The following is a 23427-nucleotide window of genomic DNA, read 5'->3' on the forward strand; positions in this document are numbered from 1 at the left end:
CAGGAGACAGAACAGAAGAGATAGCTGGTAGCAACCGCTGCACCAGCTATACTCCAAGAACAGAGATCAGAACCATTTCCTGTCGACCACCATAGGGACAGGACAATGGCAACAGGCAAGACAAGACAGAACAGGCAATACAGATAATACAATCCTAACTGCACTAGGGAAATCTGCCTAGCGCAGATTCAGGAATTACTCTAAGCTGATGTTCAAACAGAGAGCAAGGCTGACACCCCACCAGGAGTGTTACATAGGACGAAATCCTTATGAACAGCGAAGCATTGTGGGAAAGACATAGTACTTATAGTACACGCCTCCAATGAATGTGGCCAGGCAATTTGCATGACAACGTATGCAAATTCCTCTGCAAGCACAAGCTGCAAAACTGACAGAAGCTCTTCCTTCCAGAGTCCCGCAGCATGCAAACCAACACAATGGCCAAAGGGCTGCCCGCCTGCACAGGCAGCTGAGCAAATCATCACAGGTTGCAGCAGTTTCAGCTGCTGAAGGTAAATTGGCCATCTTTGTAACGCTATCAACCACCACCTCCATGGCCTCTGGAAGAGGGTGCAGCAAACTCTAGAGTTTAGTCATAGATCCCTTATTGTGTGTACAAGTTGAGATACAAAAGTGACATGAATGTCTGATTGATTGATTGATTGATTGATAAGAGATTACTGTTCACGGTATATATGTTAGCTTCCTTTAATATTGGATGTTCTATGATAGTTCATTACAACACTGGCAGTCAAAATTCAAAATAACACATTTGTTCATTCTCATCAAAAACTGGCTATGAGATATTTCTAACCGTAACACTCTCATGGAAGACTGACCATAAGAATTTTTGCTATCTACAACACTAGTCAAAATATGAGATGATGTGCAAGTTCTCACATAGTCAGACGTGTTCTGTGACGCTTCTAAAGCACGTTGTGATCACGCAGTCATGTGTCTTGTCTGCACAGGTGCATGGATGAAACATGTTCTACGTCTGCGCAAACGTTGAATTCTGTCTATATAAAGGAGGGAAAATGCTTTCGAGTTGGGGGCTTTCGAAGGACCAGCAGACGTGCCGTTTGTTGGTGTAGCCAAGTATTTCCCCTCCGAGGTCGCTGAGGTCCCCCGATCTTCTCTGGGTGATGCTGCAATACTCCGTAAGAAGTAATATTGATGCTCACTAATTACTCAAATACAATGTAACTATGATTCTGCAAGCCTAGATAATTATTATAACAGGATTGTAGCTCAATAAATATTATTATTGAATTTTTCCTAATGTTTTGCTGCAATTAATTTTACCCACTACGGTGGTGAGCGAAGTTAGAGGGTTTAAAAACTCTTCCCGTGAGGCAAAACACAAGTGCTGAGGGATAACACATAATTTTTGCAATCTTTTGACATGTCGGACCAAAGGTCTTTTACCTTTGTACAACTGCATCACACCCCCACAACCTTAGAATAAAAGGATCTAATAATTTGGTCACCCCTGGAGTCCTCCTCAAAACCTTTGGAGCCAGGGCATACATATGAGTTTGCTGCCGGGAGACTTGGGCACAGGATACAGCCAGTATATGGCTTTTCCTGCTGCTGCACAAGGTCCCAGCGGTGTTAAATACTCTTCCCCCTCTAGATCCACGTGGATAGTGGGGAATAATGTAATTGGATTCCAACTATTGCTGGAAGCCGAATTACAGTGTTTTAAAAGTAACTTCAGCTCCGTCTTCTGACGGCCCCGGAGTTACTGACTGTGCGCCGCTATAGCCGTAATTCCTATTACGGCTTTTGGTGGTGTTGGCTGCAACCAAATCTCCTGCGGTTATTACAGCGCTCAGAACTAATGCCTTCTGTCATGCTGCCCCTACACTTTGGAACACCCTGCCACACCCAATCAGGACATCTCCATCTCTGGAAGCATTCAAGTACAAACTGTAAAGCCACCTGTTTAGCATGGCATTTATAAACACCTGACTATTTCCTCTGTAATACAGTCCATCCTGCAACCCTGTATTGATCTGAGACATATCTATGATCTTTGAAGTCCCATGGAAGAAAAGTGCTTTACAAATGTTATTGTATTGTGGTATTGTATTATTCTGTAGTTCTTCGGACTCTAAAATGGCCAGCCACTAGATTATCATGACAGGTTTCAAGAATCTTAGTCCTCGGGTTACTAGGTACAAAAATTTTATCGGAATAAAATAAGTAGCAGTAGGGTATTGTACCGTGTTAGCCATCAGTAAAAGCAAGACGTTTTAAATCAGGATGATACCATTTATTGGCTAACTAAAAATGAATAAAAATAAGCAAGCTTTCGGCCTTGCAGCCTTCGTCGGGCTTATATCCTGTTAGTTTGCAAACTGGTGGTATAGACAGCTTTATACATGCAACATCAAAAGGGAAAACAGATATTTTTTTCAAGCATAAATACATGTCATTAAGATGCCTTAATTCAAACAGACCATCTCAATGGGGTTAGAGGTTGTTAGGTAAGATAAGGATCCTTGTTTGAATTAAGGCATCTTAATGACATGTATTTATGCTTGAAAAAAATATCTGTTTTCCCTTTTGATGTTGCATGTATATAAGCTGTCTGTACCACCAGCCTGCAAACTAACAGGATGTAAGCCCGACGAAGGCTGCAAGGCCGAAAGTTTGCTTATTTTTATTCATTTTTAGTTAGCCAATAAATGGTATCATTCTGGAATAAAATAAAAGTCCACCTTTCTCCACCAATTCTTGCTGTTGGTTCCCCGAAGTGCTCCTCCTGACACTGGTATTGTTTAAACGGAAGTATATATGGCAGCACTCATATCCCTCTCACCTCAATTACACTTGAAGTATAAAAATCTGTATTACATATCACTAAATAAAGATTCGCAGATTTCTCTTTAGTCTATTTGTCTCATTGACTTATAAGTCTGCACAAAACAGGAAGTAAACAAATTATTGTTCTTATTGCATACCTGCAGCTTCACCGGGATTATACTGCAATGACACATTGATTCCATGGAAATCTGGAAAAGCAGAGTTTGCTTAATTTTTTTTTTTTTTTTTGTAGCCATTACAGGGTCGGATGTAACACTGAGCACACTAGGCAGAAGCCAATGTGCTGAAAGTCAGCTGTCTTGGGATAACGCACTCACTTACACCATCCTCCAACATCACAGGACTGCCCCTTCAGCCTGCCCATCCAGCTCTCTATGCTTCGGGGTGGTGACTTCAGCACAGCTTCAAGACGGTGAGCGCCGGTGCCCCAGGCAGGGGGAGAGGCGACAGTTGGGCCGGCCAGGAGATCGGAGCAGTGAGCACACTTTCAGTGTTGTTCGGCAAGCAAACTCACATTTGCATCAGGATTTGTGGTTTTGGCAGAGGGTGGAGTCCAGCCAGCAATACACTACTAGCAATGAGAGCATACAAAATCCTATGATACTTTATATCTATTTATTGCAGTTTGTTATTACAACACTAGGTGGCGGTGCTACACTAATACATTACTTGCAACATGTGTCAAATGAGTGTTTCCATTCAAACTGCAAGCCTTACAACCCCAACTTTATTTTAGACATGTTTCTACCTATATCAGAATTGCAGGGCATAGTCAGGTACAGTGGGATGCAAAAGTTTGGGCAACATTGTTAATTGTTATGATTTTCCTGTATAAATCACTGGTTGTTACGATAAAAAATGTCAGTTAAATATATCACGTAGAAGACACACACAGTGATATTTGAGAAGTGAACTGAAGTTTATTGCATTTACAGAAAGTGTGCAATAATTGTTTAAATAAAATTAGGCAGGTGCATAAATGTGTGCACTGTTGTCATTTTATTGATTCCAAAACCTTTAGAACTAATTATTGGAGCTCAAATTGGCTTAGTAAGCTCAGTGACCCCTGACCTACATATAGTAGAGTATTTAAGGGGGTCAGTTGTAAGTTTCTCTCCTCTGTTAAATTTCTCTGAAGAGTAGCAACATGGGGGTCTCAAAACAACTCTCAAATGACCTGAAGACAAAGATTGTTCACCATCATGGTTTAGGGGAAGGATACAGAAAGCTGTCTCAGGGATTTCAGCTGTCTGTTTCCACAGTTTGGAACATATTGCATAAATGGAAGACAACAGGCTCAGTTCAAGTTAAGGCTCGAAGTGGCAGACCAAGAAAAATCTCGTATAAACAGAAGAGACAAATGGTGAGAACAGTCAGAGTCAACCCACAGACCAGCACCAAAGACCTACAACATCATCTTGCTGAAGATTGAGTCACTATGCATTGTTCAACCATTCGGCGCACTTTACACAAGGAGATGCTATATGCAGAGGAAGCCTTTTCTCTGCCCACAGCACAAACAGAGCCGCTTGAGGTATGTTAAAGCACATTTGGACAAGCCAGCTTCATTTTGGAATAAGGTGCTGTGGACTGCTGAAACTAAAATTGAGTTATTTGAGCATAACAAGGGGCATTCAAGAAAAACACCTGCTACCTACAGTAAAATATGGTGGTGGTTGCATCATGCTGTGGGGCTGTGTGGCCAGTGCAGGGACTGGGAATCTTATCAAAGTTGAGGAACGCATGAATTCCACTCAGCATCAGCAGATTGTGGAGACCAATGTCCAGGAATCAGTGACAAAGCTGAAGCTGCACTGGGGGTGCATGTCATTTCGGCGCCGCTCAGTTCGGCACAGTGAGAGCCAAATGACGTCTTTCACCACTGCCGCAAAATACTGAGGCGGTGTTAAATAATATTCCCCCTGCGAATAGTCGCAACTCGGAGGGAGATGTAATTCGGGGTCTGGAAGCCGCCAGAGCCCCGAATTACCGCTACACGCACTGCGCAGCATAGCATTGCTGCTATGGGGCACCCAGTTTCGGCGCTCGGCTCTCAGAGCCACGTGCCAAAATAAGCTGATCTGCCAGGGCTGGATCTTTCAACAAGACAGCAACCCAAAACACTGCTCAAAATCTACTAAGGCAGAGGAACAAGTGCAATGTTCTGGAATGGCCATCTCAGTCCCCAGACCTGAATAGAATTGAAAATCTGTGGTGTGAGTTAAAGAGATCTGTCCATGCTCGGAAGCCATCAAACTTTAATGAACTAGAGATGCTTTGTAAAGATGAATGGTCCAAAATACCTTCAGCCAGAATCCAGACTCTCGTTGGAACCTACAGGAAGCGTTGATAGGCTGTAATTTTTGCAAAAGGAGGATCTACTAAATATTGATTTCATTTCTTTTTTGTGGTGCTCAAATTTATGCACCTGCCTAATTTCGTTTAAACAATTATTGCACGCTTTCTGTAAATGCAATAAACTTCATTTCACTTCTCAAATATTACTGTGTGTGTCTTCTATATGATATACAGTGGGTTGCAAAAGTATTCGGCCCCCTTTAACTTTTCCACATTTTGTCACATTACTGCCACAAACATGCATCAATTTTATTGGAATGTCACGTGAAAGACCAATACAAAGTGGTGTACACGTGAGAAGTGGATCGAAAATCATACATCATTCCAAACATTTTTTACAAATAAATAACTGCAAAGTGGGGTGTGCATAATTATTTGGCCCCCTGAGTCAATACTTTTGTAGAACCACCTTTTGCTGCAATTACAGCTGCCAGTCTTTTAGGGTATGTCTCTACCAGCTTTGCACATCTAGAGACTGAAATCCTTGCCCATTCTTCTTTGCAAAACAGCTCCAGCTCAGTCAGGTTAGATGGACAGCGTTTGTGAACAGCAGTTTTCAGATCTTGCCACAGATTCTCGATTGGATTTAGATCTGGACTTTGACTGGGCCTTTCTAACACATAGATATGTTTTGTTTTAAACCATTCCATTGTTGCCCTGGCTTTATGTTTAGGGTCATTGTCCTGCTGGAAGGTGAACCTCTGCCACAGTCTCAAGTCTTGCAGTCTCCAAAAGGTTTTCTTCCAAGATTGCCCTGTATTTGGCTCCATCCATCTTCCCATCAACTCTGACCAGCTTCCCTGTCCCTGCTGAAGAGATGCACCCCCCGAGCATGATGCTGCCACCACCACCATATTTGACAGTGGGTATGGTGTGTTCAGAGTGATGTGCAGTGTTAGTTTTCCGCCACACATAGCGTTTTGCATTTTGGCCAAAAAGTTCCATTTTGCTCTCATCTGACCAGAGCACCTTCTTCCACATGGTTGCTGTGTCCCCCACATGGCTTGTGGCAAACTGCAAACGGGACTTCTTATGCTTTCTGTTAACAATGCCTTTCTTCTTGCCACTCTTCCATAAAGGCCAACTTTGTACAGTGCATGACTAATAGTTGTCCTATGGACAGAGTCTCCCACCTGAGCTGTAGATCTCTGCAGCTCGTCCAGAGTCACCATGGGCCTCTTGACTGCATTTCTGATCAGCGCTCTCCTTGTTCGGCCTGTGAGTTTAGGTGGATTACCTTGTCTTGGTAGGTTTACAGTTGTGCCATACTCCTTCCATTTCTGAATGATCGCTTGAACAGTGCTCCGTGGGATGTTCAAGGCTTTGGTAATCTTTTTGTAGCCTAAGCCTGCTTTAAATTTCTCAATAACTTTATCCCTGACCTGTCTGGTGTGTTCTTTGGACTTCATGGTGTTGTTGCTCCCAATATTCTTAGACAACCTCTGAGGCCCTCACAGAGCAGCTGTATTTGTACTGACATTAGATTACACACAGGTGCACTCTATTTAGTCATTAGCACTCATCAGGTAATGTCTACAGGCAACTGACTGCACTCAAATCAAAGGGGGCCGAATAATTATGTACACACCACTTTGCAGTTATTTATTTGTAAAAAATGTTTGGAATCATGTATGATTTTCATTCCACTTCTCATGTGTACACCACTTTGTGTTGGTCTTTCATGTGGAATTCCAATAAAATTGATTCATGTTTGTGGCAGTAATATGACAAAATGTGGAAAACTTCAAGGGGGCCGAATACTTTTGCAACCCACTGTATTTAACTGACATTTTTCATCGTAAGAACCAACGATTTATACAGGAAAATGATGACTATTAACAACGTTGCCCAAACTTTCGCATCCCACTGTATGTCACTGCTTTCTTTGGTGTCAGATGAAGGCGGTTTCTAGTGGATGTCATTATTAGCCTAGTTTGAGTCAGGTATGAAGTGCATTTAAAGCAGAATGTGATGAGAAAAGGCATGATTGGAGTTCACCTTTAGGGAATATTGCAATTAGCAGTTCTTGGGATAGGAGCTGCTGACTCTGAGTTTACTTTGAAGTGAAATCTCATCCTCATTAAAAACGCCATGATAACACATATTAGTGTTTTACAAGACATTTTGTGATTAAATGCTATTAAAAATATATTTCCATTTCAGTTGGAAGAAGCTGTGTGAGAGCTAATAGCAGTTTGATTTTTACCGCTAAATCAGTACATTATGATGCTGAGTGTGCACTGCCTAGTAACGTCTGAGACTGGCCCAGTGCACACCAAAACCTCTAGCAGATCTTTAAAACGCTAGAGGTTTTGGAGCTGATTTCAGAGCGATTCTAGGCACGTTTAGAGACGTTTTCTAAATATGCCTAGAGTTTTTGGGAGCCTTTTTGTGTAGCAAATTAATAATATTGTTACAGTAAAAGCTGTTACTGAACATTTTCGGTAACAAAAACGCCTGGCAAACTGCTCTGAAGTAGCGTTTTCCAGAGCGGTTTCCATTTTTCCTATACTTTACATTGAGGCAGAAACACTTCTACAAACCGCAAACGTGCAGCAGGAGGCACGTATGCAGATTGCTAAAAACCTCAAACCGCTGGTGTGCACCAGCCCATTCGGGTACATTAGCCAAGCGTTTTCACAGGCGGATGCAGTTGGCGGATTGCTGCTAAAACCGCTCGGTGTGCACTGGGCCACTGGCCTCTTTTCCACGGACAGTTGAACTGTGCTCGGTGAGCAGTTACCAGACAGCAGTGAGACCAGGCAGCAGTGAACAGTTACCAGGCTGCAGTGAGCTGTTACCAGGCAGTAGCAAGCAGTTGTGAGAGTTCAAGAGGCATTTCACTGCCTATCAACTGTCCATGGAAAAGAGGCCTATGGGCATGATTCACAAAGCTTTTCCACCTGGTTTCACCTTATTTATGTTACATTTTTAAGCTCCCAATGGGCAAAAATATAATTTAATTAAGGTAAGAAAAGTAGTATTGAAATTAAGTTAATAAAGAGCAACTTACATTGAGTGATTATTTTTTTTATTATTTTGCTTCTAAATGTGCTCAAAGGTTATTTTTATTAATTAGGTGATAAATAAGACATTTATGAGAAGTTTTGAGAATAGAGCCCTTAGGCCTCTTTTCCATGGACAGTTGATAGGCAGTGAAATGCCTCTCAAAATCTCACAACTGCTTGCTGCTGCCTAGTAACTGCTTGCTGAGCACACAGTTCCACAGTCTGTGGAAAAGAGGCCTAAAGGGGCCCATACACCTAACGATTTTCCCGCCGATATACAGCAGATTCGATCACTGTGATTGAATCTGCTGTGAAATCGTTGTGCAAACGTTGACCCAACAATCGATTTCCAAACGAAATTGTTCGTTCCCGTCGTTCATGTCCGTGCGGAAGATTTCGCTCGATCGCCGGCGGGTCGGAAGTGTGTCGATAGCGGCATTCAAATGTCCGACGACCGACGCAATACAGCGGCAATACATTACCTGTTCTGCCGGCGCGTGTCCCGCTGTCACCGCTGCTCCTTCTCCGCTGGGCTCCCAGTCCGGCAGGCTTCACTTCTTCCTGTCCCGGCAGGAAGTTTAAACAGTGGAGCGCCCTCTACTGTTTAAACTCCCCCAGACAGGAAGTGAAGCTGGAGCCGAGCGCGTAGAAGAATACAGCGGAGACCGGGGGACTCGTACCGGCCAGATCAGGTAATGCAGGGGGGTGGCGGCAGCTTCACAGATGGTGATCGGTTTCATGCTGAAATCGATTCACAATCTGTTTGCATTAAAGAAACACTGAAGCGAAAATAAAATTAAGATTTGTATGTGTAGTACAGCTAAGAAATAAAACATTAAGATCAGATACATCAGTCTAATTGTTTCTAGTAGAGGAAGAGTTAAGAAACTCCAGTTGTTATCGCTATACAAAAAAGCCATTAATCTCTACGACATTCAAAGTCGTGGAGAGGGCTGTTTTCTGACTTTTATTATCTCAACTGTTTGTTAACTATTTACTTTTTATCTGCCAGAGGAGAGGTCATTAGATTACAGACTGCTCTGAAAGAATCATTTTGAATGCTGAGTGTTGTGTAATCTGCATATATTAGAGAATGATGCAATGTTAGAAAAAACACTATATACCTGAAAATAAAAATATGAGAATATTTTCTTTGCTGCTAATCTTCTAGTAATTATTCATAGTACACAACCAATTCACTATATCATATATTTTTTTTCGCTTCAGTGTCTCTTTAAAGGCAGCCATACGATCCCTCTCTGATCAGATTCGATCAGAGAGGGATCTATCTGTTGGTCGATCTGATGGCAAATCGACCAGTGTATGGCCACCTTAAAGGACTTCCGAGGCCAAATGTTCCCCCAAAAAATAAAAATGTTAGATACCTGTAAAACTTTGGTGGACACGGAGGACGCTGTCCGCGCCCTCCGTGTCGTTCCGTCGGGTCCCCGCCTCTCAATATCCCCCCGAATGGCTCCCGACCCCACGGCCAGGGTATGGTATAAAGATGGCCGCGGCTGCGCACTCCGCATGGCCGATACTGCGGCTGCGCAGCTCTAGGGCCAACCCCCGATCTACAGGACACAGCCTGTTGCATGGATCGGGGGGGTTGGCCCTAGTGCTGCGCAGCCGCAGTAGTGGCCATGCGGAGTGCGCGGCCAGCGCCGGCGGGCATCTTTATACAGGCAGCAGAGCCCGACCCTGGCCGTGGGGTCGGGAGCCATTCGGGGGGATATTGAGAGGCGGGGACGGCGTCCTCCGTGTCCACCAAAGTTATACAGGTATCTAACTTTTTTATGTTTTGGAGGAACATTTGGCCTCGGAAGTCCTTTAAGTCTTTTATTCTTTTGTGATGAGCTGCACCAAACAGGAAGCATTGCAGCTCTGGAGTAAATCGCCTGCAGTAATTACAGAGAAACTGTAGTGAAAATAACGTAAGTAAAATTGCTTATTTTTCACAGTATTCATTTATAGATTATTTAGTCGGTGTTTGCCCATTGTAAAATGTTTCATTTACCTGATTTGCATTCTGAAATTTATCACTGGTGGTAACATCTTTAGTTCTGCCAGGTGATCTGTACAGAATGTTCTTGAGAGTTCTATGCACAAAGGGAGATATTGCTTGCATGGCAGTTGAAAAAGCAGATGGCGGCCTAGTGGTTAACGCTCTAACCTTTCAGCACTGGGTCCCTGGTTCAAATTCCAGCCAGGGCACTACTGTATCTGCACAGAGTTTGTATGTTCTCCCTGTGTCTGTGTGCAGGGCCGGTTCAAGTAACAATTGGGCCCTAGGGCAAAATTAGCCTGGGGGCCCCCCAACAGACACCCCCTGATCAAAAAGCGTCATTAGAGGCCCTTTGTTGCAGCTAAATTTCCCTCCTGGGCCCCTGAGCTGGCTGCTGACCCTCCCCCAATCACCTCCCAACTTAACAGTTGCTCCCCAGGGACTGTGCAGAGTTAGTTAAGATGGGGAGGGACAACTTGGGGGCCCCTACAGGCCCTGGGGCAGCTGCCTATTTTTTCCTATGGTAGCTCCGGCCCTGTCTGTGTGGGTTTCCTCCGAGCACTCCGGATACATACAGATAAGTTAATTGGCTTCCCTCTAAATAGGCCCTGGACTACGATACATACACTACACGATACATGCATAGCCATATGACTATGATAGGGATTATATTGTGAGCCCCTCTGAGGGACAGTTAAGTGGTGACAAGGCAATACACTCTGTACAGTGCTGCGGAATATGTTGGTGCTATATAAATACTAAATAATAATAATAATGCAATGAGGTTCACAGACAGGAAATTGTCAGGACCATGGTTCTGACATCACTGTGGGAGGGGTTTCACCACACAATCAGCCATACAGAGCCCACCTGATGATCCGTTTGAGAAAAGGAATAGATTTCTCATGGGAAAGGGGGTATCAGCTACTGATTGGGATGTTCAGTCCTTGGTTAAAGTTCCTCTTTAAACTGTACCTGAAGGAAAAAAAGTGCCGCAAATGGGTGAATCCATTGAATAGAGAGGTTTCCCCCATCCCCCGAACTATTCCAGTTCTGGGACCCCCTGAAACACTTCCACAAAGGCTTTCTGAAGAGTGTGCACAGCCGGGCTCCCGTCTGTGAATGATCAGCTCTGCTTTCTCCGCCAAGCCTGAGCGATTCCGTGCTACTGCTCAAGTGCAAGGTGTCCTGCCTTTGTGCAGTGCATCCTCATTAGTTCACAGACGGGGAGCGCAACCACAAACTTCCAGAGGGTCGCAGCACCAGATTGGCAGTCTTGAGGAGGACATGGGAGGATCCAGAGGTAAGTACTTAACTGAGGTATTTTCTAACATTTGTTTGTTCTTTATATTACAGGTTTATTTTAACCACTTATGCCATTCATGACAGTATATCTACACCCCACAGGATTTCAGTTCCTGTCCAGTGGCGTAGATATTCGTCTATTGCCACGAACAGCTGCCTATACTCGCATTACTTCCTCTGTGTACTGTTCAGTACACAAGAGGAAGAAACTGGGAGGACATCTAGTGGCCAAAAAGAAAAATGACACCTCCATACATTTATTTATAAAAAAAAAATACATACAGTACATTTGCTATTAAAATTAACCCCTTACCTCCCCCAGTCTCCCATAGTTGCCAAGATAAAAAAAAATGCATATATTAAAAAAATGACATAAAAAATACATAAATCGTTACCTTAGGGACTGACTTTTTAAATATGTATGTCATCCTCTATAATAAAACCCCCGTGTCCCTACGTGTGCTGTCTCTGTGTAGCTGGGTCCGTGCCTTTTGCTACTGCGCATGTGTGCAGCACGGACCCAGCCTCACAGAGACAGGAAGACAGGGCCAGGGAGCCAGGCGGGAGTGTGAGCGGGCAGCCGGGTGGGCGCACGCACGTGTGCATCGGGTACGTGTGAGTGCGTGCGCAGTGTGGGCGGCGGCAAGAAACACAGACCCTAGAGCCCGTTTTTAAACAGGCTTGGGTCTGCTAGTGAGGGTATAATACTGTTATTTTTGCAAACATGGGCTTGTAATTAGTGACGGACACAAAGCGGAAAAAATGCACCTTCATTTTCAAATACAATGTTGTCGCTATACATTGTACTAGGGACATATTGTAAGTTTTGTAATAACCGGGACAAATGGGAAAATAAAATGTGTGGTTTTTATCCACAGCAGCATGGTTTATTTTAAAACTATAATGGCCGAAACAGAAATTATGAATTTTTTAAATTTTTTTCCTATTATTCCGATTAAAATGCATTTAGAATAAAATAATTCTTACCATGACACACTACCAAAAGAAAGTCTAATTAGTGGCGAAAAAACAAACAAAATATAGATCGTTTCATTGTGATAAGTAGTGATAACGTTATGGGGGAATGAATGGAAGGGGTGCTGAAAGGTGAAAATTGCTCGGGTACAGAAGGGGAAAACACCTCAGTAGTGAGCCGAGGCTGCGGCTTGTCCCCACCTCAACAGCTACCAATCAGGACACGGTAAGCCACATCCTAATTGGTGGCTGCTGAGCTGGGGGCAGGCCGTGGCCACGCAGGTGAGCGTGCATAGAGCCATGGGGGTATTTTTGAAAAACAAATGCCAGGGCCCTTTCTGGAAGGGAAGCGGAGCGATCACCTACCTGGATGGATGATGTAAGGACAGGTGAGTATTTTGCCCCGCATCCTTGCACGTTATTTAAAGGAAACCTCAATTCAATGGAAAAAAAAGCCAGTTAAACTTGCCTGGGGCTTCTAGCGGCCCCCTGCAGCTGCCCTGTGCCCGTGCCCGGGACAAACCCATCCAAGTTTCCTTTCCAGTCGATGGCCACTGTGCGCATGTCCTCAATCAAGCTCCTGTCACCAGCAGCGTCCTGCAAATGTGCAGTACGAGAAAATCCTGGTGTGGGCACAGGGCGGCTGCAGGGGGTTGGTAGAAGTCCCGGGTAAGTTAAACTGGCTTTTTTATTGACTAGGTTTACTTTAGGATCTATAATCCACTTCTATGGGCATTATATATTACTTATACATGTGTTTGTATAAATGCATCCATGTACAGTGGAGGAAATAATTATTTGACCCCTCACTGATTTTGTAAGTTTGTCCAATGACAAAGAAATGAAAAGTCTCAGAACAGTATCATTTCAATGGTAGGTTTATTTTAACAGTGGCAGATAGCACATCAAAAGGAAAATCGAAAAAATAACCTTAAATAAAAGATAGCAACTGATTTGCATTTCATTGAGTGAAATAAGTTTTTGAACCCTCTAACAATAAAAGACTTAATACTTAGTGGAAAAACCCTTGTTTGCAAGCACAGAGGTCAAACGTTTCTTGTGATTGATGACCAAGTTTGCACACATTTTAGGAGGAATGTTGGTCCACTCCTCTTTGCAGATCATCTCTAAATCCCTAAGGTTTCGAGGCTGTCTCTGCGCAACTCTGAGCTTGAGCTCCCTCCATAGATTTTCTATTGGATTAAGGTCCAGAGACTGACTAGGCCACTCCATGACCTTAATGTGCTTCTTCTTGAGCCACTCTTTTGTTGCCTTTGCTGTATGTTTTGGGTCATTGTCGTGCTGGAACACCCATCCACGACCCATTTTCAGTTTCCTGGCAGAGGGAAGGAGGTTGTCGTTCAGGATTTCACGATACATGGCTCCGTCCATTTTCCCGTTAATGCGATTAAGTTGTCCTGTGCCCTTGGCAGAAAGACACCCCCAAAGCAAAATGTTTCCACCCCCATGCTTGACGGTGGGGACCGTGTTTTGGGGGTCATAGGCAGCATTTTTCTTCCTCCAAAAAAAAAAGCGAGTTGAGTTAATGCCAAAGAGCTCTATTTTGGTCTCATCAGACCACAGCACCTTCTCCCAGTCACTCACAGAATCATTCAGGTGTTCATTGGCAAACTTCAGACGGGCCTGCACATGTGCCTTCTTGAGCAGGGGGACCTTGCGATCCCTGCAGGATTTTAATCCATTGCGGTGTAATGTGTTTCCAATGGTTTTCTTGGTGACTGTGGTCCCTGCTAATTTGAGGTCATTCACTAACTCCTCCCATGTAGTTCTAGGATGCTTTTTCACCTTTCTCAGAACCATTGACACCCCACGAGGTGAGATCTTGCGTGGAGCCCCAGAGCGAGGTCGATTGATGGTCATTTTGTGCTCCTTCCATTTTCGAACAATCGCACCAACAGTTGTCACCTTCTCTCCCAGCTTCTTGCTAATGGTTTTGTAGCCCATTCCAGCCTTGTGCAGGTCTACAATTTTGTCTCTGACATCCTTGGACAGCTCTTTGGTCTTTCCCATGTTGGAGAGTTTGGAGACTGCTTGATTGATTGATTCTGTGGACAGGTGTCTTTTATACAGGTGACTAGTTAAGACAGATGTCCTTAATGAGGGTGACTAATTGAGTAGAAGTGTCTAACCACTCTGTGGGAGCCAGAACTCTTAATGGTTGGTAGGGGTTCAAAAACTTATTTCACTCAATGAAATGCAAATCAGTTGCTATCTTTTATTTAAGGTTATTTTTTCGATTTTCCTTTTGATGTGCTATCTGCCACTGTTAAAATAAACCTACCATTGAAATGATACTGTTCTGAGACTTTTCATTTCTTTGTCATTGGACAAACTTACAAAATTAATGAGGGGTCAAATAATTATTTCCTCCACTGTACATATCTTTTAATGTGCATATATGAACTCTATGTGAATTGACTTATATTCTACGTTCATGTTATTTACTTTCTCTTATCTGCTTTTTATATGCGAGTCTTATTAGTTTCATCTATGTGTTTTTATGGGATCTGTTTTATACCAGTTGTTCATTAGTCATATAATTTTATCCTTGTCTTATTACATAGGATCATATGTCTGGTTCTGAGCGACACCTCTCGTTTGTTTTTAAGGCACGTACTTGACCTGAGGAAGCAGCTTACACCATGAAACGCATTGTCCTAGTGCTTAAATACAATTCTGAAACCTTTTTACTGAACTCACTGTGAGCCCCCTTTTTTAAGGTAGGATCAGGATTTCCTTACCTTTTACTGATATTGTTTTACTTTTTGGGCGCCTCCTGCACTTGTTTCCAGTCTATCCTTTACACCCTACCCTGGTAGGGTACTCGCCCCACAACCCAGCTGTGGGGTGAACTCTTCTTGGAGTAGCGACCGAAACTTCCTTCTGAAAGGCCGTGTGGGGACGGTGCTTCCCCACATGCCTATACGAGTGGTAGCCTCTGGATGCAACCCTCGTTTGTGAGTATATTTATCATTACACGTATATTGTAAGATGCATATCAGTGGCTGGAGTGTAATGGTTAAGGGCTCTGCCTCTGACGTAGGAGACCTGGGATCAAATCTCTGCTCTGCCTGTTCAGTAAGCCAGCACTCCCTAACACTGCTACTGCCTACTGAGTGCACTTTGGTGGCTGCCTTGCAAGTGCTTTGAGTCTGACAGAATAAAAGCGCTATACAAAAAAGCTCCGCCCACTCTTCAGTCTCCGAGCGGCTGTTGCCGCTCAGGAGACTTTAGACGGCGTGATCGCTGTTTATTTACATAGTTCAGCTACTACTACTACTACGATCAGCAGCGGCGCTGTACTGAGGACAGCCCTGTGACACGGCTGTCCCCCTGGGGCACAAAAGAGCGATTGGCAGCGATAGGCTAAAGCTGGGGGAGGGAGGCTGGCTGGGGGAGGCAGGAGAAACAGGTTTTTGCAACAGAAAATGACAACATAAATATTTATTTTTAAAATAATAAACAACTGGGGGGCGATCAGACCCCACCAACAGAGAGCTCTGTTGGTGGGGGGAAACACTCGTGTGCGGAGTTGTGCGGCCTTGCAGCTTGGCCTTAAAGCTGCAGTGGCCCTTTTAGTAAAAAATAGCCTGGTCTTTAGTCACTGTAGTCCTCAAGTGGATAATGTATCTGACAAAGGAACGAAAACAAAGGATAATGCTATCACCACTTCAGATGCGGCCAGAAGCTTTCCGGTGAAGCAAGGAGCTTTCCACTGAAGAACAAAGTGCTGTGTTTAAGGCTGAGTTCCCACTTGTTGCCAGACCATGTGCGGCCAGTGGTAGTGGACAGTGTAGTGTGTGCTCTGATGGTCAGCTGTGATCCGGCTGGAGCCTGGGCGGATACGCTCCCCCATAAACTATATGGGCCAACGCATCTGCCTGCCTGGGATTATTGCGGATGGCACAGAAGTGCGGTCCACTTTCTGCAACAGATTCCGCAGATCCGTTGCAGCGTGACAAGTGTGAATGGCTCCTATTTATAAAATAAGAGTCATTCACTCAACAAGCAGAGAACAGACAAAAATGTCCATCCTCCACTTCAGTGGGAACAGAGCCTAACTTTGAATGCTGCTGCTAATTTTTTTTTTAATTTTTTTTTTGTGGTAGTGGATTTTATACTGTAAATAATCTCTTAGAAGAAATAGGAAATGCAGAGTTTTATACTTGATAAATACTTGCTCTACTTACATAACATATGTATTGCACTGTCCACGTTTTGATTTTAGTGATTGTTCTATAGTAAAAAAAAAAAAAGAGAAAATCCTTCTTAGGATTCTCCATCTTAACTGTGTTTATTATGAAGTCATTCCTGATGTAATTTCCTCCCTCACTCTCCTCTGCCTGATTGTGTATGCATTGCCTGCCCTCCTCCCAGTCTTCAGGCACTCCCACCCAGCTCTGCAATAGAAAGTGCATTGTCTCAGCATTAGAAATATATTTCAAAGAAAGATACTTCAGCCAATTAGGCTGCATTAGTTAAGTCTGAGGGGAAAGTAAAGATGCAAAAAAAGACAACCCAGCATGCCCTGCAACTTCCTTTGTGTGGCACTGTACCAAATAAGAGCCATGGAAACTGGGGAATGTTGTTTTATGGATAAGAAAACTAAGTTATTTTTAACTTTTGAATTGCCTGGTTAGCATCCTTATTACTTGTTTACCAGATAAAAATAAATAATTGATTTGTGATTTTATGTTAGATAGTTACCCTTTAAACAAAAGGGTCTTTAACCACTTGAGGACCTAGGGCTTTCTACCCCTTAAGGACCGGCCACTTTTTTTCCATTCAGACCACTGCAGCTTTCACGGTTTATTGCTCGCTCATACAACCTACCACCTAAATGAATTTTGGCTCCTTTTCTTGTCACTAATAAAGCTTTCTTTTGGTGCTATTTAATTGCTCCTGCGATTTTTACTTTTTATTATATTCAGCAAAAAAGACATGAATTTTGGCAAAAAAATGATTTTTTTAACTTTCTGTGCTGACAGTTTTCAAATAAAGTAAAATTTCTGTATACATGCAGCGCGAAAAATGTGGACAAACATGTTTTTGATAAAAAAAAAAACATTCAGCGTATATTTATTGGTTTGGGTAAAAGTTATAGCGTTTACAAACTATGGTGCAAAAAGTGAATTTTCCCATTTTCAAGCATCTATGACTTTTCTGACCCCCTGTCATGTTTCATGAGGGGCTAGAATTCCAGGATAGTATAAATACCCCCCAAATGACCCCATTTTGGAAAGAAGACATCCCAAAGTATTCACTGAGAGGCATAGTGAGTTCATAGAAGATATTATTTTTTGTCACAAGTAAGCGGAAAATGACACTTTGTGAGAAAAAAAAAAAAAAAAAAAGTTTCCATTTCTTCTAACTTGCACCAAAAAAAAAATGAAATCTGCCACAGACTCACCATACCCCTCTCTGAATACCTTGAAGGGTCTACTTTCCAAAATGGGGTCATTTGTGGGGTGTGTTTACTGTCCTGACATTTTGGGGGGTGCTAAATTGTAAGCACCTCTGTAAAGCCTAAAGGTGCTCATTGGACTTTGGACCCCTTAGCGCAGTTAGGCTGCAAAAAAGTGCCACACATGTGGTATTGCCGTACTCAGGAGAAGTAGTATAATGTGTTTTGGGGTGTATTTTTACACATACCCATGCTGGGTGGGAGAAATATCTCTGTAAATGACAATTTGTTAATTTTTTTTACACACAATTGTCCATTTACAGAGATATTTCTCCCACTCAGCATGGGTATGTGTAAAAATACACCACAAAACACATTATACTACTTCTCCTGAGTACGGCGATACCACATGTGTGGCACTTTTTTGCACCCTAACTGCGCTAAAGGGCCCAAAGTCCAATGAGTACCTTTAGGATTTCACAGGTCATTTTGAGAAATTTCGTTTCAAGACTACTCCTCACGGTTTAGGGCCCCTAAAATGCCAGGGCAGTATAGGAACCCCACAAATGACCCCATTTTAGAAAGAAGACACCCCAAGGTATTCCGTTAGGAGTATGGTGAGTTCATAGAAGATTTTTTTTTTTGTCAAAAGTTAGCGGAAAATTGATTTTTATTGTTTTTTTCACAAAGTGTCATTTTCCACTAACTTGTGACAAAAAATAAAATCTTCTATGAACTCACCATACTCCTAACGGAATACCTTGGGGTGTCTTCTTTCTAAAATGGGGTCATTTGTGGGGTTCCTATACTGTCCTGGCATTTTAGGGGCCCTAAACCGTGAGGAGTAGTCTGGAAACGAAATTCCGCAAAATGACCTGTGAAATCCTAAAGGTGCTCATTGGACTTTGGGCCCTTTAGCGCAGTTAGGGTGCAAAAAAGTGCCACACATGTGGTATCGCCGTACTCGGGAGAAGTAGTACAATGTGTTTTGGGGTGTATTTTTACACATACCCATGCTGGGTGGGAGAAATAACTCTGTAAATATACAATTGTGTGTAAAAAAATCAAAAGATTGTCATTTACAGAAGTATTTCTCCCACCCAGCATGGGTATGTGTAAAAAATACACCTCAAAACACATTGTACTACTTCTCCCGAGTACGGCGATACCACATGTGTGGCACTTTTTTGCACCCTAACTGCGCTAAAGGGCCCAAAGTCCAATGAGTACCTTTAGGATTTCACTGGTCATTTTGCGGAATTTGATTTCCAGGCTACTCCTCACGGTTTAGGGCCCCTAAAATGCCAGGGCAGTATAGGAACCCCACAAATGACCCCATTTTAGAAAGAAGACACCCCAAGGTATTCCGTTAGGAGTATGGTGAGTTCATAGAAGATTTTTTTTTTTGTCAAAAGTTAGCGGAAAATTGATTTTTATTGTTTTTTCACAAAGTGTCATTTTCCACTAACTTGTGACAAAAAATAAAATCTTCTATGAACTCACCATACTCCTAACTGAATACCTTGGGGTGTCTTCTTTCTAAAATGGGGTCATTTGTGGGGTTCCTATACTGTCCTGGCATTTTAGGGGCCCTAAACCATGAGGAGTAGTCTGGAAACGAAATTCCGCAAAGTGACCTGTGAAATCCTAAAGGTACTCATTGGACTTTGGGCCCTTTAGCGCAGTTAGGGTGCAAAAAAGTGCCACACATGTGGTATCGCCGTACTCGGGAGAAGTAGTACAATGTGTTTTGGGGTGTATTTTTACACATACCCATGCTGGGTGGGAGAAATAACTCTGTAAATATACAATTGTGTGTAAAAAAATCAAAAGATTGTCATTTACAGAGGTATTTCTCCCACCCAGCATGGGTATGTGTAAAAATACACCCCAAAACACATTGTACTACTTCTCCCGAGTACGGCAATACCACATGTGTGGCACTTTTTTGCACCCTAACTGCGCTAAAGGGCCCAAAGTCCAATGAGTACCTTTAGGATTTCACAGGTCATTTTGCGGAATTTGATTTCCAGACTACTCCTCACGGTTTAGGGCCCCTAAAATGCCAGGGCAGTATAGGAACCCCACAAATGACCCCATTTTAGAAAGAAGACACCCCAAGGTATTCCGTTAGGAGTATGGTGAGTTCATAGATGATTTTTTTTTTTGTCAAAAGTTAGCGGAAAATTGATTTTTATTGTTTTTTCACAAAGTGTCATTTTCCACTAACTTGTGGCAAAAAATAAAATCTTCTATGAACTCACCATACTCCTAACGGAATACCTTGGGGTGTCTTCTTTCTAAAATGGGGTCACTTGTGGGGTTCCTATACTGCCCTGGCACTTTAGGGGCCCTAAACCGTGAGGAGTAGTTTGGAAATCAAATTCCGCAAAATGACCTGTGAAAACCTAAAGGTACTTATTGGACTTTGGGCCCTTTAGCGCAGTTAGGGTGCAAAAAAGTGCCACACATGTGGTATCGCCATACTCGGGAGAAGTAGTACAATGTGTTTTGGGGTGTATTTTTACACATACCCATGCTGGGTGGGAGAAATAACTCTGTAAATGGACAATTGTGTGTAAAAAAATCAAAAGATTGTCATTTACAGAGGTATTTCTCCCACCCAGCATGGGTATGTGTAAGAATACACCCCGAAACACATTATACTACTCCTCCCGAGTACGGCGGTACCACATGTGTGGCACTTTTTTGCACCCTAACTGCGCTAAGGGGCCCAGAGTCCAATGAGTACCTTTAGGCTTTACAGGGGTGCTCACAATTTAGCACCCTGCCCACTTGCCAGGACAGTTAACAAACCCCACAAATGACCCCATTTTGGAAAGAATACACAACAAGGTATTCCATGAGGGTAATGGTAAGGTCATTGAAAATTTTATTTTTTGTCACAAGTAAACGGAAAATGACACTTTGTTAAAAAATAAAATAAAAAAAAAATTCTGCTAACTTGTGACAAAAACTAAAATCTTTTATGAACCCACCGTGCACCTCACATAATACTTTAGGGTGTCCTCTTTCCAAAATGGGGTCATTTGTGGAGTCTGTCCTGGCATTTTAGGGTCTCTGCAATCATTACATGTATGGCCAGTATTAGGAGTTTCTGCTATCCTCCTTATATTGGGTATACAAGTAATGCACTCTGGGCTGAAAGGAAAAATGAACGGCAAACATACCTTGCTCCACATCAATGGCAGATCTTCCTCCACATCAATGGCAGTGATAACCTCAGGAGAGAGACACCCCATGCCACCCTGCACTCAGGGTGAGCCACCAACTTATGTGACTGGGCCTCAGAACTTTAGTATACAGCATTATGCCTGTAGGATACAGCAATATGCCTGCCAATAGAGATGACTCTGTGTGGCATTAAAGCATCATCATAGGCCCAAATCACATATAAACCGGGGGTGTCCACACTCAAGGGAAATTCAAACATGCCGTCTTATATCGCCAACCCAGGACAGATCAGCAATATCAAGCATGGAAACCGATCCTTCTTGCCACTTTTATGCTTACCCGTTTGGTTTTCAAGCTTACCTCTCCTCTCCCTGCGACAATGTGCGAAAGACCACTGAGTGTGTGCCTACTCCTGTGTCTGGAGTTCCCTAGGTTCTAATAGTGTACCTGCTCGTGGTACCTCTCAAAACACGGCCCTACGCATAGGCCAGGCTGGTCAGGACAGCGGGGACAATAAAAATTGGTGTCATTCCTTCTTCCAGTCCTGCTGCAGACACGACAACGTTTTCTTCGGATGCGTTGACCTGGGGCACACGGAATCTGATAGGCGTAATGCCTACCATGCAGTCGGCTAGTTGCATCTGGGGGGGGGGGCCTGGCACCTCCTGGATACAGGATGTCCAGAATGATCTGTTCCTGAAATTGGAGGAAAGATCCAGTTCTCCCAGCCTTACTGTAGAGAACAAAGCTGTTGTAAACTGCCAATTGAATCAGATAAAAAGACACTTTCTTATACCAGCGTCTTGTTTTCCGGGCAATTAAATAGGGCGCTAACCTCTGGTCATTGAAGTCCACCCCTCCCATGTTGACATTATATTCGTGGACGACAAGGGGCTTTACAATGACCTTAGTTGCCCGTTGAATTTGGACTGTCGTGTCTGTGTGAATGGTGGACAGAAAGTAAACGTCCCTCTTGTCCCTCCATTTCACCGCGAGCAGGTCTTCAGTACGCAAGGCGGCCCTCTGCCCCCGTTGAAGTCTGGTGGTAACGAGCCGTTGGGGGAAGCCCTGGCGACTAGGCCGCGCAGTGCCACAGCATCGGATTCCTTCTAACTTTAAGTGCTGAAAGAGGGCCACACTTGTGTAATAATTGTCCACAAAAAGATGGTACCCCTTCCGGAACAAGGGTGACACCAAGTCCCACACAACCTTTCCACTGCTCCCCAGGTAGTCAGGGCATCCGACCGGCTCCAATTTTGAGTCTTTTCCCTCATAGACCCTAAAACGACATGTATAGCCTGTGGCCCTTTCACAGAGCTTATACAGTTTCACCCCATACCGGGCGCGCTTGCTTGGGATGTACTGTTTGATGCCAAGGCGCCCGGTAAAGCGTAAGAGGGACTCGTCTACGCAGATGTTCTGTTCAGGGATATAAGCATCTGCAAATGTTGAGGACAGGTGGTCTATGAGGGGCCGAATTTTGTGGAGCCGGTCATAAGCAGGGTCTCCCCTTTCATGACAGGTTTCGTCGTCGTTGAAGTGCAGGAAGCGCAGGATGGACTCAAATCGTGTCCTGGACATGGCAGCAGGGTACAAGGGAACATGATGTACTGGGTTCGTAGACCAATACGCCCGCAATACATTCTGTTTCATTAGTCCCAAGTGAAGGATAAGGGCCAAAAAGATTTTAATGTCGGAAACTTGGACTGGTTTCCACCCGAAAGGCTGGGCATACATGCTCTCCGGGTGCTCGGTGATGAATTGTGTGGCTTTACGGTTGGTCTCAACCACAATTAAGTCCAAGAGAACCTGGGTGATGAACAGCTGCAAAAAGTCTAGGGCCGTTCCTAGATGAGCTGTCGCCACCTGGACTCCAGACTGGGCAGTGAAAGGGGGCACTACGGGTGCGGCGGAATCAGGGGATTGCCAATCTGGTTGTGCCAGCACCTCTGGGAGTCTATGGGTACTACGGGCCCGTCTTCTTCTTGGTGGCTGCGACGGGGGTACTACTGCACTTGCCACCGTACCAGTTTCGACTTCCATGCTGACGCTCACCACTTCGCCAGGGTCTACAGAAGTACTGGTACCAAGTCCAGGAGATGCTGCGCTGCTGGTGCCTGCCTCACCAAGAAAACTATCAACAGCGCTAGCACCACCCTGCTGCCCTTGAGGCGGATCCTGCGCCACCTGCGGTCTAACGACTTGGGGTCTGGTACGCCTGGCTCTAGCCGGGACCATAGCCTCGTCATCACTATCGGTCAGGGAACCACTGCTTTCTACAGGTTCAAATTCGGACCCGGAAGATTCGACGGATGATTCTTCCC

At 43.8% G+C, this 23427-nt stretch overlaps 1 protein-coding gene across 2 annotated transcripts in view; it reads left to right on the plus strand.

The window, feature by feature from the left end:
• The window catches only part of CSNK2A1 (casein kinase 2 alpha 1), a 242837-nt gene that overhangs the window by 106824 nt on the left and 112586 nt on the right, over nucleotides 1-23427 (plus strand). Inside the window, exon 3 of one of the 2 annotated variants that reach the window (XM_068262805.1) lies at nucleotides 15114-15224. The gene's annotated coding sequence lies outside the window, so the exon portion shown is untranslated. Of the gene's footprint in view, nucleotides 1-15096; nucleotides 15225-23427 lie in introns of those variants that run through there. The other variant, XM_068262806.1, reaches the window with a different exon arrangement.

This window comes from Hyperolius riggenbachi, chromosome 12 (genome assembly GCF_040937935.1).
Source record: "Hyperolius riggenbachi isolate aHypRig1 chromosome 12, aHypRig1.pri, whole genome shotgun sequence".
NCBI lineage: Eukaryota > Metazoa > Chordata > Amphibia > Anura > Hyperoliidae > Hyperolius > Hyperolius riggenbachi.